Source organism: Onychostoma macrolepis, chromosome 16 (genome assembly GCF_012432095.1).
Source record: "Onychostoma macrolepis isolate SWU-2019 chromosome 16, ASM1243209v1, whole genome shotgun sequence".
Classification (NCBI taxonomy): Eukaryota; Metazoa; Chordata; class Actinopteri; order Cypriniformes; family Cyprinidae; genus Onychostoma; species Onychostoma macrolepis.
Genome location: NC_081170.1, coordinates 28,572,251 through 28,594,698, shown reverse-complemented (window position 1 = coordinate 28,594,698; position 22,448 = coordinate 28,572,251). Strand labels below are relative to the sequence as shown.

Below are 22,448 nucleotides of genomic sequence, written 5' to 3'. Positions count from 1 at the left end.
CATTATGTATCAAGAGGACATTGTAATTATTATTGGGGGACTATGAGAAAAAGTTTATATTTTATACGCAGTTTATATTATATATGCAGTTTAGATCAGCACTTTTCAAGATTAAATATATTAAAAACTACATAACTATATTAACTATATTAAAACATAGCTTATTTTGTCAAAAGAAATGTCTCTACATTTTACAGAGATTTCCTTATGCATTGATTGAATAAGTATTTCTGGTTTCTCCATCCTCTGTGTTTTGTGGCTGTACAGGAAGACTGAGCAAAGATGTGTCTGGTTAAAATACGGCTCAATCAACAACAACAACCAACTTAACCTCCACTGTAGATAGATCTAATCATGACCTAATGTTCTGTGAAGATGGGCCTTTTATATTCTGTAATTTTGGTCTCTTTTCCACAAATCAGTAGACCATTTTTTTCTGCTGAAACCACAGGCTAAAAGGATAGATGGGATTTGATGAAAAACTGAAATTGAAACCCCTCTAATACATAAAAACTGTTTTAACACACTTTGTCATTTGTTGGTGGGACCTGAGGGCTGCACTCCCATCAGCAGAGCAGTAATTGGTTCCTCTAAATCTGCTGAGTGCAAAAAAAAAAAAAGAAAAAAAAGAAAACTGTTTTTTATCAGAGCTTAAGTAAGAGAAATATAGGGGGATCTTCATGTCTCTGTACTAATCCTTGATAAGCAATTCTGTGTAAAGTAAATACATACTACAAGCTTGTCTCCATAAATACATAAAAACCTCATGGTCATCCAAAGACATTTTTTCAGAGGTCTGGTTTAGGTGGAGAGTACTACATTGTTCACTTCAATCTTTCAACAATATGTCCCCCTGTGATAAGTCAAATATTGAGGGCATTTTATATTGCGTTGTCTTATACTTTTAAGTACTTGTGGATTTTTCTCAGTTATGCTATGTTGGCCTTTGAAAATCTCTGATTTAGCACTGTGGCATTAGCTCATTTTTCATATCTATTGTTGGCTTGTCATGGTGTCATAGCTGTTCCGCCAGCCTGTTAGATCAGTCCAAATGTATAAATCACTGCAGATCTAACACACTCATTTAATTTGTGCAGCTCTGCTGTGGTGGCACAGTCATTAATTGAAAAAATCTCAGCTCCACCCGCTTAGTGAAAATATTCCCTCCTTTTTATATTATTTTTATTAACAGATATTCAGCGTGATTTCCCTCAGTAGCCTATTGACTGCCTACTGGGCACTTTGTCATTTATCATTGTATATTGTATTAGTCAATTGCCTGATTTTCTTTGAGCTCAAAAGTTCTCAAGAAAATCACTTTCCACATAAAGACTTCATGGATATTTATAGAAATCTACATTCTTGCAATCATCTATGGTATGCTGGTTCCAAACCCCAGAGCCTGCATTATTTATTTATTTTATTTTATTTTTTTATTTATTTATTTTTTTCATCTGTGAAATAAAGTAACAGGTACTTAATGTAGCAAAAACAATTTGTCCAGTGGTTATTTTACCCACTGAAGGCGTGCGCTGCTCGCTAAGGGCTCTCCTTATCACAGCGAGGCTAATACATTTTCTCACTGTGCTTCACTGCTTTCATTTTACAGCTGAGGAACTCAGTGGCTTCACGCTGCGGCTGAAATAGGACCCCAGTTACTATGGGCACCCCCACAGAGTGTTTAGGTAAGTGTGCAGAACAATTGCTGGTCTTTCAAAAAGTTTGCAATCGTTTCAATCACTCTTGTTTGCTTGCTTTTTGAGCTACATGCACCTGTACTGTAATAGGAAGTTTCATAATAATTATAGTCTAGGATAATAAAGGTAACAGAAAGCAACTTAATGTCAACCTCAGTAAACTTGAAACTTGAAACTTGCTGGGACCCAATATGAAAACTGAAATAGACACAATCTAAATAATTAAAATAAGGAAGTAGCTAGGTAGATAAGTAAATGAGTAAAGAAGTAAATAAAATAAATAAATGCATTCATCCATACATAAATAGTTCAATGGATAATAAAGGAAACAGAAAGCAACTTTCTAACAGGGCTTGAAAATAAAAAAAATCAATCGGTTCACTCCGAGCAGAATCAATATTTTAACGTTTCTGTTCCTGCGTTCCTCTGTATTATTATAGTTCCGAAACCGGTTTGGCTAGAAAAAATACTGGTTAATAACTTTATTTGTAAACTTTTTATTTGCCTATAATAATAATAATAATAATAATAATAATAATAATAATAAAGTACAGCGTTTTCTTTCCTCAAAAAATGAAAATAAAAACAGGAAGAGATCTGGTATCTTAACCCGCTGTGCTTAGTCACAGCCGTACAGCATAATCTTTTCTAGATTTTCGCCTAATGTAGGCTACTAAACAAAATAAAAAATCTGTTAACACTTTAAAGACATTAAATTATTATTATTATTATTATTAAGATATTTAAAAATGTTTGCTGCATTGTTAAAAAAATGCCACTCCAATAAAATTGCGTTTTGAGAGGAAAAAAAAGAATAAGTCACGTAGGCTCACGTCACATTTTATTATTAGGCTACATTCAGAAATAATGTGCTAAAATGCCGGTAAAGCAAAATGTTTACAAACATTATAAACTCCATAGATGTATATATACGGTTATTAGTTTCCTTCTCTCCACAACAAATCCTCTAAAGTTAAGGCTATAGGCTAAAAAATGTCAATTCGAAAACAAATTAATTTAAGGTGAAACTGATGCCTACCTCTCTTATTCGGCACAAATCCAAATGTTTCAATATCCGCAACATATCTGGATGCTAAAATATTATTATGTAATAGCCTAGGCTTTGTACTTCACTCGCATCGACAATATCAGCACATGGTCACTGATTGTACAACGGAGCAGTGTAACTTTTTATATGTTTCTTTAACTGTATTTTATATTGATAATGAACAGGCTGCAATGTCGCAAAATATGTTGTGTCTGTCTGCGTGTGGGGCGCCGGCGCGTGTGATATGGCAATAGCCCACCAACGCTGGTTGGTTATATAAGGTTTTGCAAAATAAAGAAAACCACTTTCTGCTGTCTCGTTTTCCTTTCTGTGAACTTTGGATCATGTCACAATGAACCGAAACTCAGCACTTATTTTTTTTCCGTTTTGTTAATCTGTCAAAGATTTAAGTGAAATATATTTTGTGCATAGGCCAATATAGGCTATTCCTTTTATGTAAGCCTATAGTTTTATTCTGATTTCTCCGTTCACAGAAGTGCTGCAGGTGCGTGTGATCTGTTAAATTCATCTTACACTATCCTCAGATAAACTCTTCCTCTAATACACTACCATTGCGACTTACCTATGACAAGCTCACAGCTGAGTGCGGGCATTTCACTCATTGGATGCATCAGCATCACATTCGCATAGGCCGTACTACTTAAATTCATGATTGGTTGACAGCAAATTTCAAATATTAAAACAATCGATAAAATAATTGTATTAACCGGTTAATGCCCATTTCAAATTTTCGATTCTGTTCTTAACTATAAAATTAGATTTTGTTTCTGTTTCTGGTTCTGTTCCTGTCAAAACCTTCTTTGAACCACTTCAGAGCCCTGCTTTCTAATGCTTTCAGCATCCTTTTCTGCAACACCCTTATTCTTCCTTTTACAGTTTTTCTCGATTGCTTAAACATATTTCTTGAAACTATGCCTCGTATTCTCAAAACAGTAAACATGAATCCATAACTTCTAACTCAATTCCCCAAACTTCCTATATTCAGGTAAAAATGAAGCTCTCCACTCAAAACAACTCAATCTTGCTGAAAAACCGAACTTTGCTCTCATGACACGACATGACATGACATGACACACAAACAGTCAAAAACACAGTTTTACACACTAATGAGATAAATTCAAAACAATACTACAAAAACCAGTAATAAGTCTGGTACTCCCCAAATGTTTTATTCCTCAATTTGAATGTACTGTAGAGTACAGTACAATACAGAAAACAACAACAAAAATAATTATTCTGCCCCAGTATCCTGTCTTTGGTCTGGAACAGGCCAAAGAACCTCTTCAACATCACAGGCTATACTGGCCTTGGCCAGGCAGCAGGGGTAAAATCATCTTGCATGCCTTATGTCCTTGTGTCATTGTTCACAAACAAGATAGGCAAAATGCTTAGTCATGTTGTCAATATAACATTGCACTCTGTTAGTATTACCTGATGTAAAGTATGGCAACAGTTTGGATGACAGTTACTGTATTGAAATGCAGAAGGCCGCACTTCTTATGTATGCCATTTCAAAAGTACAAATGTACACTTTACTGTATGTGGGATATTGATTGAAAAAGACTGGATATGATTCACAGTTACACTTTTACTAGTGGTCTGACCCCCAAAAAAAAAAAAAATAACATTACAACATCATTGTGAAATAAATATGTGCACAAGGGTGAAAATAAAAATTTGAAAGTCCACTGTCAGAATTTTGTAACTGTTGTTTTGTCCTCTGTCTATATATGCTTTCCAATTGAAGGTTCATGAGATGTACCTTTGAGCTATTTCAGAGAACTGGTTTGTCATTGGTTGATTTATATTCTCTTCATTAGTGAAAGTCAAGATTCACTTGAACAATTCATTGAACAATTTATAAAAAGTCTATAGAAATGTGTAGAAAATATGCTTGACAGTTTATGACAGCTAGATCAACCATTTTGCATTTACCGTAATGACTTATACGATGAACATTTTAATGACTTGAGGTTTTGAGGGTAAGACTATAGCACAGAGAACTATATAATACATCTTGAGCAACATGACAATAGCAACTGATAATGTAGGAAACCACAGACAAATGTGCATAATCAGTTGCATGAACCTAAGCAATCATAACTTGATCAAAAGAATGAGAAACCTTTTATGATGTGCACAAGTGACTAGATGATGTGGAGGTTGAACAAATACTTTTGAGAATTTCATTTCTGATTCGAGAAATGCACCAAAGCCACTGAGAAAAAACTGTAAGCTCACTTTGGCCCTTTATCCATCGAAGTTTCTGATTGGTGTGTGATAAATTTTGACTCTTAGTGTTTCCACTTGGGTAATTGTGTGCTAACTGAGTTCAAACTGTGCAGATTTGAGTGAACAATATTGAATGCTAGTGCTTTCTAAATGACCACATGGTGTAAGCACTGAGAAATTTAGGGATTTGTGTGTAGAGTTCTGCAGTAACATTTTACCAAATTTGACTCATGTGTTAAAGCAGGGGAATAGTGTTTATAGTTCAGCAAAATGGGTGTGCTTTTTGAAAAATGGCGTTATAGTTTTGAAATTTTAGTTCAAAAGCCTGGTTATAGTGTTTTAGCAATCAATAAAAACTGTAATCAATTGCAAGGATGTACCAAAGCAATTGCAACTTGTTCAAAAGAATGAGAAGCTTTTTAACGATGTGCACAAGTCATCCCCTTGGAATTATAAGGTTCTATCTGACATTTTTGTCAAAATTGAGTTATTCACATATTCTTATTCTGTGACAATTTATTTAAATTATGTGATGTTTTTTTTTTTTTTTTTAAGTTTTGTACATTTTAGGACTTTTTATTTAGAAAACAAAAAGGTTCTATCTACAAAGTTGAACTCTAACTTGGTTCTAAGGGTCTATCTGTGAATCCGCCAATCAGCACATCGAATGCATGCAAGCGGACCAATCAGGATCAACGTTCTTTGTCATGCCGCCAGACTGCTCTGTAACAGCAGGAAAGATTAAACATTAAACAACAATAATTATGTGTCTGCATAATAAATAAGTGCAATTCACCTTTATTCCACAAAGTGGCACTGTTTAAAACATAATGAAGACGTGATTTTTCACTCATAATTAGCGCATGCATAAAACAAATAATCATCTGAAAAAATTGAACTGGCTTGAATGGCTTTAATGCAGAGCAATTACTGAACATAATGAAATATAAGTGTCACTGTCGTTTGATGGTGGATGTGATGAATAGCGATCAAAATGTTGTTTTTGAAGATGCTGAAAACGATACCCTATCAGCACACATACGTCGGGCCGACGTCGACCCGACGTACAAAATTTCGTCGGCACGATGTCGCTCAGGGAGCATTTGCTAAACTGCGTGGACGCAGTTCACCGGCGTTTTGCTCATCGTTACGGACCACCTGCAGCTGCCGCCGCTGGTTTATAATGAAACAATACACACCACTCTCAAGAACAGCTGCAACTTTATTACTATTTTCATTTAACACGTTACACATACAAATACATTTACATTTACCAGATGTTTTGATCAAAAGCGGATAATTCACGATTATTTGTAGTCTTTTGAAAATTAACCATGATTTTACCACAGCATTTGCAGTAAAACCATAGTAAACTCAAAATCAACCATAGTTTTACAACAATTACCATGGTTTAACTATGACTGTTGCAGTAAAACCATAGTAAGTACAAAAATAACCATTACTATAGCATTTAAAGTAGTAAAACCATAGTAAAAATAAAATCTGCCATAGTTTTACTACAGTAACCATGGTTTAACTATGACTGTTGCAGTAAAACCATAGTAACTACAAAATAACCGTTACTACAGCATTTGCAGTACAACCAAAGTTACAACATTTACCATGATTTCAAAAACTATGGTTACTATAGTCATAGTTACCAGTTTTACTGAAGTATTACTACAATATTACTATAGAATATGACATCGAAACCATGGTTTCAAAAAAAAAAAAACACATGGTTACTATAATCATGCTTGCTACAGTTTTACTATAGTAAAACCATGGTTAAATATTGCATAAGTATAACACTTTTCACAATACTTATCATTTCAAAGTAGGTTTACAGAATATGCATATTTCAAGGTTACAATTTAAAAACATCCTTTAATCAGCCAGAGGTGACTGAGACTCACTGGGGAAGACCATCTTCTGGCAACAAAATAATGTCCATATGACAGTAGTTCATAAAACAAGTCATGTGTTCTGTGCTGTCAGCATCGAAGGCTATCTTCATGGCAAAAACTGAGTTACAATAATACAACAGTTGCATAAACACCAATTAAAAACCAGGCAAACAATAAATAAGCAGTTAAAATTTTTAAATAGCATGATAAAAATTCTAAAATATTTTCTGATAAAATCTTACTAAAGTCTCTATTTTTGTGTTCAGTTAAACATTATCCTTCAACATTATTAAAGGGTAAGTTCAACAATTTTCAGTCCATTTTGTATTGTTACAATGTTGGTAACATATGTAAAAGAACAATGTTTATTCTTTCTCCAAGATACCCAGTGTATTTGTCAGCAAAACTGATGCAAAACAGCATTTTTTCATTTAGATGCTGCAAAAGTGTTTGTCATTTTGTCAAAACTCATTTCATTTTGCGTCATCCTGCGGAGTGCTGCTTACAAATGAAAGGGGACAAATAGGGTCCATATAACTCAGAGAAAGAGTAAATATTGTTCATTTACAGATATTACAGATAATATTTGTTTTGTGTGTCCAGTGTTTTGTGTGTCCATGTACAGTTGCCGTCATCTGTAGTCTTTGTGAGCGTTGGCATCTTCACAAGTGAGTTTGGATCCAAACTGGAGCTGGCTTCATCTCTAGTAACCTCGGGATGGGCATCCTAAGATAGAAACAGGAAATCAAAAGAAGAAAGTTTAGCATAGCTGCTGTTCATATTATTCAGACATATAACTGGAGTGCAAGGTTATCAGATGTGTTGTGTGAATACTTGGCTAAAACATGTATTTTAATGGACTACACATGCCACAATTTAAGTGGGTGGAACAACATATTTGTAATTTACACTACTGTTAAATGTTTGGGGTCAGTAAGATTTTTTTACGTCTTTGAGAGAAGTCTCTTCTGCTCATAAAGGCTGCATTTATTTGATCAAAATGAAGTAAAAACTATTTAACAACAGTTTTCTGCATATTATGCAATGTAATTTATTTCTGTGATCAAAGCAGAACATTCATTACTCCAGTCTCCAGTGTCACATGATCCTTCAGAAATCATTCTGGTACGCTGATTTGCTGCTCAAGAAACATTTCTGATTATTATCAATGTCAAATGCTGTACTGTTTTAAAACTTTATTCACCAAAGAATCCTGGAAAAATGAAGCAGCACAGCTGTTTTCAAAGCTGATTAGAATCAGAAAATTAGAATGATTTCTGAAGGATCATGTGACACAAAATTCAGCTTTATCATCACAGGAATAAATTATCTCTCCAAATATATTAAAAGATATATCTTATATTGTAATAATACATACTGTTGTCCTGTAAAAAATAAAAAGCAGCATTTAATAATCATGATAACAATATAATATAATATATTATAATAAAGTACTATAATATATTATAGTAAAGTATATAGAATTGTTATTATTATTAAAGTACCTGCCAAAAGTTTGGAAACATTACAATTATTAATGATTTTGAAATAAATATCTTCTGCTCATCAAAGATGAATTTATTTGATAAAAATAAAGTAAAAAACAAAACAAAACAAAAAACAGCAATATTGTGAAATATTATTCACAATATTGCCGCAGGGTTTAATTTGGATTTGTCTGTGCATGTTCTTTTTAAGATTGTGTTCTACTGAAGAAACAAAGTCACCTACATCTTGGATGCCCTGGGGGTAAGCAGATAAACATTTTTTCATTTTTGGGTGAACTACCCCTTTAATGAACAGCATTTATTTGTATTTATCAAATATATTAATTAAATTTGTCAATGCATTTATTAAATGGAAATCATTTTAAATGTCTTCACTCACTTTTTTTATCATTTTCATGGATGATGAATAAAATTATAGATTTTTTTCTCCTTTTTAATCTTATACAAATGTTTCAGTGGTATCATAGTTTTGCTGCTTAATATTTTTGTGGAAACAGTTTTTAACATTGACAATAATCAGAAATGTTTCTTGAGCAGCAAATCAGCATATTAGAATGATTTCTGAAGGATCATGTGACACTGAAACTTCTCTTTGTAAACAACAACAGATTTATAAATGTTTCTAATGACGGATGTTGTCTTCCCAAATGCAAATTAAAGTGGCTCAAACTAAGCGCACACGGCCCAGCTAGCACTAACAGTGAATCAAAACTTAAAACAGTACTGTAACAGTAGACATGTAGCACGTCAGACTACAGCCTATTATATAATTACATCACAACTGTTGCGAATTTTATGACAGCACTAGCAATTTCAAATTCTCACCGCCATTCATAGAAAGTCACCGGGTCGAGTAACACATTTCAGCGCTGAATCTACTCACGTTTGGAACTTTGAATCATTTGAACGCTTTTAACTGTCCTGCAGGTGGCACGGTGAGCTCGTGCAGCACTCTCAGGACCATTCCATCAATGATGTTTTAGAAAACAATCTTTTCGCAGTTTATTTAGGTAATAGCTCAAGGCCATTTGCGCGATTTCAATCATAATGCCCCCCCCCAAAAAAAAAGAACACAAAAAAAAAAGACAAACTCGGATCTATGCGAATCACATGGGTCTTCCTCAGAGGTCGGAAAATACGGAAATCCGTATTTATACGGAAAAATCACATCCCTGAATAATACAATAGCGGGTTGAAAATCGTCAAACTTACCCTTATAGGCAATATAAGGATAATATTTGTTTTGTGTGTCCAATGTTTTGTGTGTCCATGTACAGTTGCCGTCATCTGTAGTCTTTGTGAGCGTTGGCATAATCTGAAGTCTTCACAAGTGAGTTTGTATTCGGTCTGGAGCTGGTGTAATCTCTTGGGATGGGCATCCTGAGTTTAGCATACTCAAACTTATGAAACCAGTTGTGTATGTGCGAGATTTTACTTACAAGCCCTGCGGTTTATAGCATCTTGGAGATGTCGTCTGACAGCAGTGGTGGGCTGTCAGGGGAAGCAGGGCCTTCTCTGCTGGCTCTATAAAAATAAAATTGTGTGAATAATGTTTATTGATTATTTAGGTATCATTTTCATTTGTGTAATGTCCACAAATTGCCTATGATTAGTTTAGTTGAGGATGAACTGGAATATCCTACATAAAAAAGTCAGATAGTGCTACCCTTTTGTTGAAAGATGTCACATCTGATTTGTTACAAGCATTAGTGACAGAATCATCAGCCAATCAAATTTTGAAGTTCAATGACAGCCCGCCCTCTGGGTCTAGTGACGTGCCCAGTGCTACCCCCAGCATTATACCGCCCTTTTAGTCAGGGATTTCCAATATACGAAAGTGAAATTCAATGAAAAGAAAATGACAGCTGCAGTCATCGGCGCCTACACCAGATCTTGTTGCCTAGCTACTAAAAACACCTTTTCAAGGCGCTCTTTTGCAGACAAACGAGAATAACTGAGAAAGAAAGACCTACACCCAAACTGAATTCGCTAACAAAGGCCAGCAAAGTTTTTATGCGCCATTTCAAAGATTGCAACTATGAGTGCTATGAGTGGCTAACAGCTAGCACCGAGCACAAGTTATTTTGTTGACGTGTTTACTTTTTAATCCAAGTAAAGAGGCATGGAATGATAGACCCAGGGACTTTATTTACAATTGACAGGTGAGTGCTTTATTATTTGATGAGTATTGTATCATGCACATTGTTATGGAGGTGTACATGGTGCGTTGATAATACTGTGGTGTGGTGTGTGGATGTCCAGCATTTGTACAGTTTTGCTGCTTTGGGCACGTTGTCATTTTAGAGTGACGTGAATGTGCATAGTGACTTGTGTATTGGCGGATTACTTTTACTGACCATGATGTAGGGAAATTTACTCTGCATTTAACCCACCCTAATCTAGCCTACTGTTGAAATTGTTGATCAGCAGTCATTGTTGTTGAGAGCCTGTGTTCGGCATAATATGTGCATTACGCATATGGCTACGTTAGCTGTAACAGAGATGTGTAAAATTTGTACATGTAGTTTACAGTTGCTTGCTGAAGGCCCTGCCTGAAACCCCACGGTACACCACTGTCTGACAGTAGGTTCACTCCAACTCTGCTGGGTGCAGCAGGCCATCACCACTGAAGAATCTAGGAAAGAAACAAGCAATCTGTCACAGAGCCAACAATATTTAGTTTGCAACTCCAGGTTTATTAGAAGGAAACGAGCTAGAGCAGCAGTAAAATGCAAATAAAAGAAAGAATAATATATAACAATTATTAACAAATATATATACACACATACACACAACAAATTCTACTACTACTACTACTACTAATAACAACATAATCTTAATATAACAGAATCTATGTTTTTAGTTTTAGGTTGAGTGTCACTTACGTTTTGATGTCAAGGCCTTCTTAAAATTGGCTAAATATATTCTGAAAATTGCACATTAATATATTTCATGATCTATATTTCAGCTTCTTCAGTTCACCTGTATTTCTAAGTCAGTAGCTCCCTTCAGAAATGTTGAAATCTTGGAAATTCCCTTCTGTTATGTAGAGTTTATTTCTGTCCTCCTGAAATCACAGAACAATTTTTATTAATATTTGTTTACCATGAAATATAAAAACTTGTTTTCAGTCGATTACACTCTCCTTGTAAGTGATGTCATCGATTCAGTAAAGCCTTTTCCAACAACCCATTGACAAATCGCCAGCAAAACCTTTACAGAGCTATCAAAATCTCTCATATGGGTAGTTGACATATCAATGTGTCCTATGGTGTGACAGCAAAAAAAAAAAATTATAATAAAATACAATTAAAATAAACTAACATTGAAGATAAACCTCTCTCATGCTATTTGTAACTAAGAATGAAGATACATTTTTCTCAAGTTATTTGTAGTTTTTTTTCCCTCTACATTTTTGCTGTCACACCATAGGACACAGTCCAATTTTTATTTTATTCGAATATTTGATTAAAAGCCCAGAGTTTCATAAACACGAGCTCAATCTAGAGTTAGCCTACCTGAAAACTGCTAAGATGCTAACAGACTTTTTCGAAGACACTAAACCATTTCTATAAAATAAATATTTAATTTAAACATGTCAATAACAAGTAAGAAACGTGTCAGGAACGTTTGTATGTGATATTTGTGTGATTAAGTTTAGGGACTATACAGTACTTACCTGAAATCAGTGAAAACCGCAGCGAGAGACGGAGATGTTCGCCAGTAGTTGTGTCAACGCCCCGTTTCCATGGCAACTCTGCTCCCCGCTAGCGCAGAGCTCAACGCGTACACAGCATTTACACAAATAAACATATAGGATTAAAATATTACATTAATAAATTACAGTCTCGTTCAATTAATATTCAATAATGAACTTAAAACTCAATTTGTAGTTCAAAAAGCAACAGCAACAATAGCTCACCGTATAGAGACGGATTCTTTCTGTCAGCCTGTAAAAGAGTGAAAAACGCGGCGAAAAAGCAGTTAGGACTTCTCTTTAATAATCCGCTTTAACATTTCCCCTCAGAGAAACGGCTGGAAACGCATTAAGGCGTAAACATTAATTTTAAAAATCGCTAGCGTGACAGTTACGTTAGTTGGAAATTAGCCACAGTCTCTTCACCTGTGCTGTAGCACACCAAATGTGCCTAACTAGTACCTTTTAAGTGTCACAGAATTAACAAAGTAGTATTTTTTTTTTTTTTTGTAATTTAGCTGAAGTGAAATCTTACCTGAAAGCACAGATGTCGCCGGGATGAGTGTCTTCTCTCTGTGGGTTGCTAAGAGACGAATAACTGGGCTCGCGCGCAAACAGAAAAGCGCGGCATCGGCCTGGGGTGGTGAACCGACTCAGAGCCGACGATTGATCAGCTGGAAAACAGAGCACTGACCGAATTATATCGGCCTACGCCTGGCCGATGTTTATTAGATGTTTCAGGTAGTGAGGCCGACGTTTCGATATTGGGCCGACGTCGTGCTGTCCGGGTAGTTTTGAGAATATATTGAGATCGTGAATATGAGTCAGATGTTGAATGTATACTGGGGAAATGCGCTCTGACGATGGCAGTGATGGTAAAATCATCTGCTCAAATCGAACCCTTCTAAGTTTCAAAAGGTAAGGAAGTATGCTTATTTTATTATTATTTTTTTAATTTTATGTTCTTAAAATATCAGGAGAGCTTGCTATTACAGCAATTAGAGATCCATCCATATTAGATAAGTCTGGATTATAAAGACTTGAATATAATGATTGGCGAAATATTCATGCATTTTAAAGTCTTAAAATGTCTTAAATTTGACAACAAGCCTTAAATATCAAATAGTCAACAATTTAAATGATGGGGTCTTAATTAAAACAATAAACAGCATGCTATCTCAGCCATACTGATTTAACCCTTTCACACGTGAGTTTAAAATATTCTAGCTGAGCCCCCAGCGTGAGTTTTTTTAGAATGTATGGCTTTATTGTTTCCATGGCGACGCGTCGTGCTTGTCATGTGACACACCGCAGCCACAATAACCCAGCCAACACATCCATGTGGGGCCCATAAGGGTTGCAACTGGGCCGATATCTGGGGCCCATCTGGGCTACCCAACTGGGACCCAGCTAATTTTGTCCTCAGTTTCCATGGTGGCCCAACATGGGTTAGCCCAGATGGGCTGAAGATGGGCCCTTGATGGGCTCCATATAGGGCCCATACGGGTTAACCAGGTAGCTCCCATTTGGTGCCTACATGAGTCTGCCTACATGGGTTAGTGATGGGACCCAGCTAGGTCTTATGTAGGTCTCTTATGGGCCACAACAAGTATAAACATGGGCTAACATTTGTCTGTTTGGGTTACCTTATTTTACAGTACACCCCTAAATACAAACAATACATTTAAAAATGCTAAAATGCTAAAGGTATTTAATAAACAGAAACCAGTAGTTCATGCTTTTAAGCAAAGTTTATTTGGAATAATTTAAACATTGCTATTATAACTTGTACATTTACAACTTTATAAAACAAGTATATAAAAATTTTAAGCTGCTGAAAAACTTTATTTCTTGTATAAAAAAAATCTTCACAACTTGTATTCTGCATGCTTTAAACAAGGTTTCGTTGGAATAATTTGAACATGACCATTATAACTTGTGTATTTACAACTTTATAAAACATAAGCATCTTAAAAAAAAAAAGTTAAAGTGAAGCTTCTGCCAAACATTATTTGGAACAACTTGTATCGTTTGTATACACATATCTGAAAACTCTAAAATACATTATTTCACAAACAAACAATCCAACCGTGCAGCTCCTCACACCTCTGTCCTCGCTCTCCCTTTGAAAAGACAACAATTAATCAACCACTGTGCCACTTTTTCACAGTTAAAACAGACGATTCTTGTCTTTTTAAAGATTGTATTTCCATTTAATAATCACGAATATCTTAAGACTTACCTATCTTGCTCTCTACTACGTGACTTCGCAGAACGGTTTCCTCCCGTCACCAATGAGCCACTTTGACGCTGACTTTTCTGTCTCTTTTCTGGTAATTTGGTTAAGAGAATTTATTTCAAGCTTCCTGTAAAGCACATCAAAAGCATTAAAGTTAGATTAAATTCCATATTTAAGCCCTTGCAATAAATAAGCAGTCATCTCCATTTTTACATTTTTTCAGGATGTACAATAATGGTATCGGATATAATATTCTATCATAAATGATTTCTGTGTAAACAAGGGCACAGGGCAACATTTAAAGGCATAGTTCACACAAAAATTGTATTTGTCTCATTTAATCACAAATGTCAAAATATGTGCATCTGAAATTCTCTTTAAAAAATTATAATTTTTATCAGGCAAATATAGGTCATCATTCAATTCATTGCCATTACAGTGAAATAACTGAACATAAACATAAGAGCCTGAAAATTTCTGACGGTTTTTGCATCTGATGTCTTCATTTGTTCTTATTTTATTATCACTTCACTTGTATTAGTGTACTTGTCTTTAATAAAGTTTGAATGTTATTTATTATAAACTCTTTTTGTGATCGCTTCACCACAAATGAACAGTTACTTATCACTAAAATAAGCAGTACACCTGGTTCATATTCTCATAATTTGGGGTATTGCTTGTCCAAATATGGACAATTATTTGCATTCAATCAAACTGATTTGATTCCACTGATTTATGAAGAACAAACTCAACTCTACCAAATAACCTCTGTTTGCACATGAAAGTTAATAATCCAACAGCAAGTAAACATACCTTATACAACCTCAAGCAGTTTGAGCCCCCGAAACTCTCACTTTCCATGCCGGCCAACAAAATTGAACTCTCTTGATAAGGGGTGGTCCAAAAGGAAGGCCCTCATTCTTCTCCTGGCTTCATCCACAGTACTGCCACCACAGCAACCTAATGGAAAACAAGATTATTATTATTGGGAGACAACACAAAAAATTAACCCTGAATAATTGCAATTACATTTCCCCCCAAATCTACTGTGTGTATCAAGTCCATACAAGTCTATTACTCACAATTCCTATGGAACACTTCCATAATTCCTATGCAGTTACCTCTGTAACAGATGTTTTATACTTGTACTACAATTGTGTTGCCTGTGCTACAAAAACATTCTCTATAGCAAAACAGCTACAGTACTGTGAAAATGTGTTAGGCCACCATTACATTTGTTGTTTTGGAAATGGTATAATGATTATCTCAGAGTTTATTAGAATACAACAAGAAAATACAGCTAATTTATAGGCAGTATTAAAAAAAATGAAAGAAACAAAATGGTGGCCTAAGACTTCTGCACAGTACTGTAACTTAGGTGCAAAAATGTTAACGTTCAGCCCTGTGAAGCTGCTAAATGGTTATGTTAGTGTTAGGGTCTGCCAGTTTCTGCTCCACTGCACCAACATCCAAGACCGTCCGATTACTTTCTGTAAGAAAAATGCTTATTACTTAAAAAAAAAAAAAAAATAATAATAATTTAGGCAAAAACATTTGTATAGTTATAACAATTTGTATAATTTGTAATAACACCCGAATGCAAACTGTTGCAGATTTATATAAGGCAGAAACTCCTGTTTGCATGATAAATATTAAATATTGTTGTACTATTATTGTATTTTATGTATTGTTAAAAGTACAACAGCCTTGTTTACGGTTCAAATGGAGATCTGTCCCAGGCTAATGTACCTTATTTACACTAACGTTAGCTTCTCTGCTATAAGCCATTTCACATCGTCCTCGTAATCTTCCTGTATCGTGAGCACACAGCCCGCTGTTTTTTTAGTTTTAGAGGGCGTAGGGAACACCAATACAGCATTATCGTTTAACGTTAGACATTGGCGCCAGAAATAAGAGGAAAAATATGGCGCGATCTGAGTATGAGGTCTAAATTCTAACGTGACAAAAGCCAAACTATGTTTTGGTTAACATCATGGTTTGTAAACAATGTAATTACATGCTCTACATTTTCAGTTTTAAAATTGTAATTCTTACCTTGGTTACACTGACAGCAAACGTCTTCTCTCGAAAATTACAGCAAAGCAGTCAGTGAGTATAATGGCGTCGGCGCGATGCAGCACGTGCTGCGTGGGGGATGGGAATTGCTGAATGAAATCTCGCGGGATCCACACTGCATGCAGATCGAGGCAGGGCTGCATCTCGCGGTAGTTTGATGTCGTGGGGAATGGGATCTCGATGGAACTTGGGAGATCTCGAGTTGTCAGCACAATTAAAGTGGCTGCATTTTTTTGGCTAAATGTCAGTGGAAAATTGGGTAGAATGAGTGTTGGAATCATAGACTGTAATAAAAAAAAGGAGGGGGATTTTTTTGATTTTGATAAAAGTAGTCCAAGTGTCAAAACAACAACAAAAATCATTTTAAAGACACATATGTGCATATATATATACACATGTAATCACCCCATGGGAATAATTATGTTTGCACTTGTATATTTGATAAAACAAATAGGGTCCCATGTGTAGCCCATTTTGAACCCATGCACACATTTCCCATTAATTACCCAACTGGGAACCACATGGGGAGCCTACCTGGGTTCACCCAAGTGGGCCCCAGATAAGATGCCCACCTGTTCACCCGTATGGGTCCTAGCTGGGCCACCCAAGTGGGCCCCAGATAAGATGCCCATTTTGAGCCCATGCCCACTCTGTACCCCTGTAGCCCATGTGAAACCCATGTGGGCCCCACATTAACGTGTTTGCTGGGAAAAGCTGTATGACACATGGATCGCTTTTATTTCCTTTTTTCTTTTTTTATTATTAATATTCACAAACATAATCACTATATTATGAAATATCTGATATTCCGATTCTGAAATATGTGCAAGTAAATGTATTTGGTAGTTTAAACACTTTTATAATGACCGTGTTAGTTGATCTGTAGCGGGTGAGGGTGTTTGTTCGCGCTGAATCTGAGCTGTGGGATTAACAACATGTAAATATATCCTCTCCTCCCGAAACACATTAAAGTAAGTCTCCGGTAAACTGGGAGAAGAGCAGAGTAAACTTAAAAGTTATCTACACAAGCTGTATATGATACAAATAAAACATGTCGTCAGATTATATTTTTGTAGTGTGTGGGACTCACGTCACCTAAGACGTTGTGATTTTGGGTCACACGTCACTCAAGGTGCGGTTATGAGTATATCAGATGACCAATTCCCACCTCACTTAGTTTAGTGCACTAGTCGAAGACTGGTAATTTGGCAATGCGGGCGTGTTTCCCACAAGCTATTCAATAATTTGAATTGCACACATTAGAGGGAGCTGGTCAACTGATTTATCTGAAAGATTGGTGGTTTAGCTAGCTAGTAGAGCCTTGGATCATCAACACAAAGACGACACAATTATAATAAGATAAATGACATTTATTAACAATAGATATGCAAGAGTAAAGACAACAACTAGTGATGATACCAATAAGTGAATATGCACTGCTAATAGAGAATAATAGACAACTAAATATGAAGGAAGATACTGAGTAAATCAAAGAAACAAATAAATGGAATGAACACAGAATGGCTGAATGCAATGCTGTTGAGCTGAATATAGCAATGGAAGAGATTTCTATGGAAATGTTGCTTATGGGGAACCACTTAATGGCTCTGGTGGAATTAACTGCTTATTTATCTCTGAACAAATAATATAGCTATTATTCATAATGCTGACCCCAAGTAAATGTTATCTAAACAGGTTTGAGAAACATAGGCTGCAGGTATAAACTAAGCCAAGGTCTTTAGGAAAGAGGTTTGGTAAGTTTATAATTACGTTCCACAGGCGGGTGATCAGTCCGGCGGTAGAGACGTCTTCCACTGGTGATGCAGGCTGCGCACAGTGGGGAGGGCACAGAGTTGCGTTCCGGTAGCTGTCAATGCGCTGATGTTGAACTGCTGTTGTGCCACAAAGGGTCCTTAGAGCATGGACCGGGCAGCTGGGTCAGATGGGTCTTCACGGGGTCCTTTGCAGCCTGGCTGCGTCATTGAGGAGCGGTGGGTTTTAGGCAGTGTCTGCCACTGCGGAGGTCCTTTGCGGACTGGGCTGTGCTGCTTTCGGAGCGGCAAGAGTCAGACGGGGTCCGTCACTGCTGGGTCCTTTGCAACTGAAGGGCAGCCAAATGCGATAAGGAAGGTTTGCTCAAGAGCTGAGTTAAACCTTAGCTGTCTTGAAATCTCTTTCCTCGTCAGGCCAGAGACTCAGAACGTTGAATCTGCTACTGTCTCTCTGGATGTATCAGCGACTCAGAACTTTGGTGTTTCTGTTAGTGTCTCTCTAGATGAAAGACTCAGAAACAGGGAGTGTTCTTGTTGCTGCCTTCCCGGTAACAGGACTCAGACTCAGAACAAGGAGTGTCTTTTGGGAAGGTACCTTTATCTCTTTTTGATGAGGAGGAGATTGGAATCTGGCGCCTCTCCGTTCCAGGAATGTGATTGGCCACTTGTGTCCAAGGTGGCCATGATGTTGCCCGCCCTAGTGTGGAACTCATTTGCATACAGTGGAGTACAAAGTTAAACAGTGTCATTAACATTTCACCCATGCAATATTTCTTTACCAAACCTCTTTCAAACTATTATCAGCATCATAAGGAGCAAAAAGAGTCCAAACATGATAGGAAACTATTGAACTATCACCTATTCATACCATAATATGTTAATAGGCCTGCTTCCGTGAACTGTTGTGTTAACAGTAAATGGCCATCAACATAAACTGTACTTCATCTGAGGATGAAGTGAATCCCTTGCAGTTTGCATCCATTTAAGGTCTCCAAACATGGGTATGAATGGATTTGGATAGATCTGTGTGGCCTTTCTTTGTTTCGGCCACTGCTTTTGCATCCAGAGATCTAGAGGAATTTTTATGGCAGTCATTTCTTAACCCTCTGGGGTCTGAGATCATTTTGGGGCCCTTGAGATGTTTTGACATGCCCTAATATTTGTGCTCATTTCAGCTACTTAAAGTATACTATTGACCAACATGTAATTTTTTTGTATTCAGCACAAACTGTGCTAAAATAATATGTGACCAAGATAGATGTACATGTTTGCATTTTTTAGAAAAAAAAAATTATGCGTGGTTAGTAAGTTTTGGGGGAAAAAATGTAGCTGAAATAAGGCCTTAAAACTCACACTAAATAGTTCTGAATAAGACTTTTGAATAATCAGTCTTGTAGGCTAGAATATTTACTTCAAAATTATGTGAAAATCATTCTGCTTACTCATTCACAGAAAACAATATATTGATTTAAAATTTTCAAGACATGTTTTGTGATCGAGGGTCTATATGCGAGGGAGTGGCAATGGCCATGAATATTAAGTGAGTCTCTCCTGAGAGACAAAGGGCCCTCCCCTAATGGCCCCTGATGCCCCATCAGTGTGACTGTGACTTTGAGGCAGGTAAGAGAGAATGTGAGGAGATTGAAAAAAGGGGATTTTAAATTATTTGTAATTTATTTACAACACAGTATAATCAAAACATACATAATGAAGGTCAAAGACACATTATTGTGCACACTGATCTAACCACAGAGATGTGAACAGACTTTGCGTCCTTCCTGCAACAGATTCTGTTCAACAAGTGAAAGAAGTAAATCATACCTGATATTTACATGTGTTATTTAAGTGTTTCTACTTCTTTCCATGGATTCAAGAAGAAAAAAAACATAATCAGTAGAAAAGAAGCTTGTTTTAACATAGAATATCAGTGTAGTTGAACATCTGATGTTAGTACAGCGCTCTCAGAGGAAAACAGTTTGAAGAGACATCAGGATTCATCTAGTGCTGGTATCTGATTCAACCAAAAAAAAAACATTTGTGAGCATGTTAATATCAGGAACATCTGTATATATATATAGGTTTTGTAGCCATAGACTGACACATGCTTTGTCATAAAAAAAGAGAAGGAAATCTTATATCTGAGAAACTAATTATTATTGTTTAGCACGCTATTAAAATCTATTTCTGAACAGAGTAGGCTATTAATAATAAACATGTACTAAACATACTTAGACTCGTAGCATTCATCATGTTACAGTGTACACTCATATTACTTTTATTGTTTTATATAGGGCATGAAAACATCATCGCACCGTAAGAAATTTAAAAACAATGAATTGCCTATCATATTCAAAATGTTTTACACGATTTCAAACATTGTAGTCAGGAATTATAGTTTGGGAAAAACCCAACTATGATTTTGTAGTCATATAGTGTAGTATGTATGATTTTATAGTAGCTTATGATATGATTCTGTAGCCACAGACTCAAGCATGCTTTGTACAATAAAACTATGTACTTTGTACTATACAAAATTATATTTTATATCTGAGAAACTAATTATTATTGTTTAGCACGCTATTAAAATCTATTTGTGAACAGAGTATTAATAATAAACATGGTCTAAACATTCTTAGACGCGTAGCATTCATCATGTTGTCGTTTGGGAAAAACCCAACTAACTGTTAGTAAATCTGTTCAAGTTTATGTCACAATAAAACGTGAACAAATGCAAAAAAGAAACATTACTTACTCATCAGATTGATGTCCTCTACTGGATGAAATCGTGTTCTTCTTTCGAGGGAAATCCTTCCTTTACTCAGCGCGAACAGTAACAGTAGCCGCGATCAGGATCACTTCTTTGTTTGTGTTGGGCGTTTGCACGTGCGCACGTCCCATGCGGCTATTTACATATGAACGGCACGAGCCACACGATCACATTAGAGATAATGAGTCAGACTAGACAGACTGAACATCGTGTTGGTTTCATACGGATTACTTCATCACAGAATGTTTGTTTTCAATAAGATTTGCTTCATTTCAAAGTAGACACTTCAAGCTTTCTATAGACATACTTCTCATGTCTCTGTGTTGAGTATTTGCTGGGTTACAGTTCATTTTAGTGACGCGTTTCTAAAAACAGTTCGCAGAGACGGAGAAGACAAAGAGCGCACCCTGTTTGTTTTCTTATTTTTCCAAAAGCATAAAGTTGTGTTGTTATTGTGAGTGTACACAAATAAAAGTAGACACTTAACAGTTCCGATTGATGTATAACACTTATTTGTGTAACCAAAATCAGCAGAGTATTTTTAGTGTATTTTGCACTGATCTTAAAAAACCTATCTGGTATCGCCGGCGATACCGTCGACCCCAGAGAGTTAAACCTTAGGATTGGGTGTGATGGTGAGGGTCAACCCGTAGTCCAATGAGAAGTCCTCTCTTAGGTGGTCGTGGATGCAGAAGGTCTCCCTTCCTGCCCTGTTAGAGGTGTCTGGCAGTTGTCTTGGCATCTTATCTGATGGTTCTGAACATCTTTTTATGTTCCTCCACCAAGATCCAATCACAGTGGGGCACATCTCCCTCCACACCGGCAGTTAGAGAGGGGCCCTGTCATAAACTGGTCCTTGGAATGCCAGTTTGACTGTTGTTCACTACATTCCCCCCTGCCTGGACTGATCGAGGACCCAAAGTCGTTGATCGGGTCCGTGTACTGAAAGAGGAACTGCAGGAACAAAAGCACACCTCGCCTCATCCTTCAACCATTGGCATTTTGGAGTAAACTATAATTCAATAGTTTGTATACACAACTAAATTTAGTGGGTATAATAGTGATAGCTTGTATCAATACTACTAACAGGTTACAAATAATTCTACATGTAAAAGAAAGATGTGGTTAGTATCAAGGATTACTCTAGAAGGCTATTCAGTGAGCGGGTAGAAAGACTAAATCGTGTCCTACTTCTATCTAGTCAGCGGTACCTGTCATAGTAGGGGAAAGCTCAGGAAGTGGTCTGCACATGGCGGATTTCAGCTCAAGAGCTCCACTCGGTCTCATCCTTCTCTGTTCTGACATGCTAGCCTGCAGTTTGTTGATTCGCTTGCACAGTATCCACCCCCGGGGGCCCATTGTACCCCACCCACTTGGTGTTAGAATAAGCAAAAGGCTGTCACTGATATCCCATCCACAAGTGAATGGTACCTTCTTATGTTTTAATTCTACAAGTGTAGCTTGTAGGCTACCTAATTGGAGAC

At 36.4% G+C, this 22,448-nt stretch overlaps 1 long non-coding RNA gene across 2 annotated transcripts; it reads right to left on the bottom strand.

Moving 5' to 3' along the window:
- Positions 1 to 6,202: 6,202 nt before the first annotated feature.
- On the bottom strand, positions 6,203 to 12,976 carry LOC131521715 (uncharacterized). 2 transcript variants are annotated; one of them, XR_009266347.1, is made up of 6 exons: positions 12,646 to 12,976; positions 12,093 to 12,363; positions 11,396 to 11,480; positions 10,933 to 11,048; positions 9,853 to 9,937; positions 6,203 to 7,631 (listed from the first exon to the last, which is right to left on the bottom strand). It is a non-coding gene; the product is annotated as an uncharacterized LOC131521715 (long non-coding RNA). The 2 variants fall into 2 exon arrangements; XR_009266346.1 differs by having other exon boundaries at positions 10,944 to 11,048; positions 12,646 to 12,975.
- Positions 12,977 to 22,448: the final 9,472 nt, after the last annotated feature.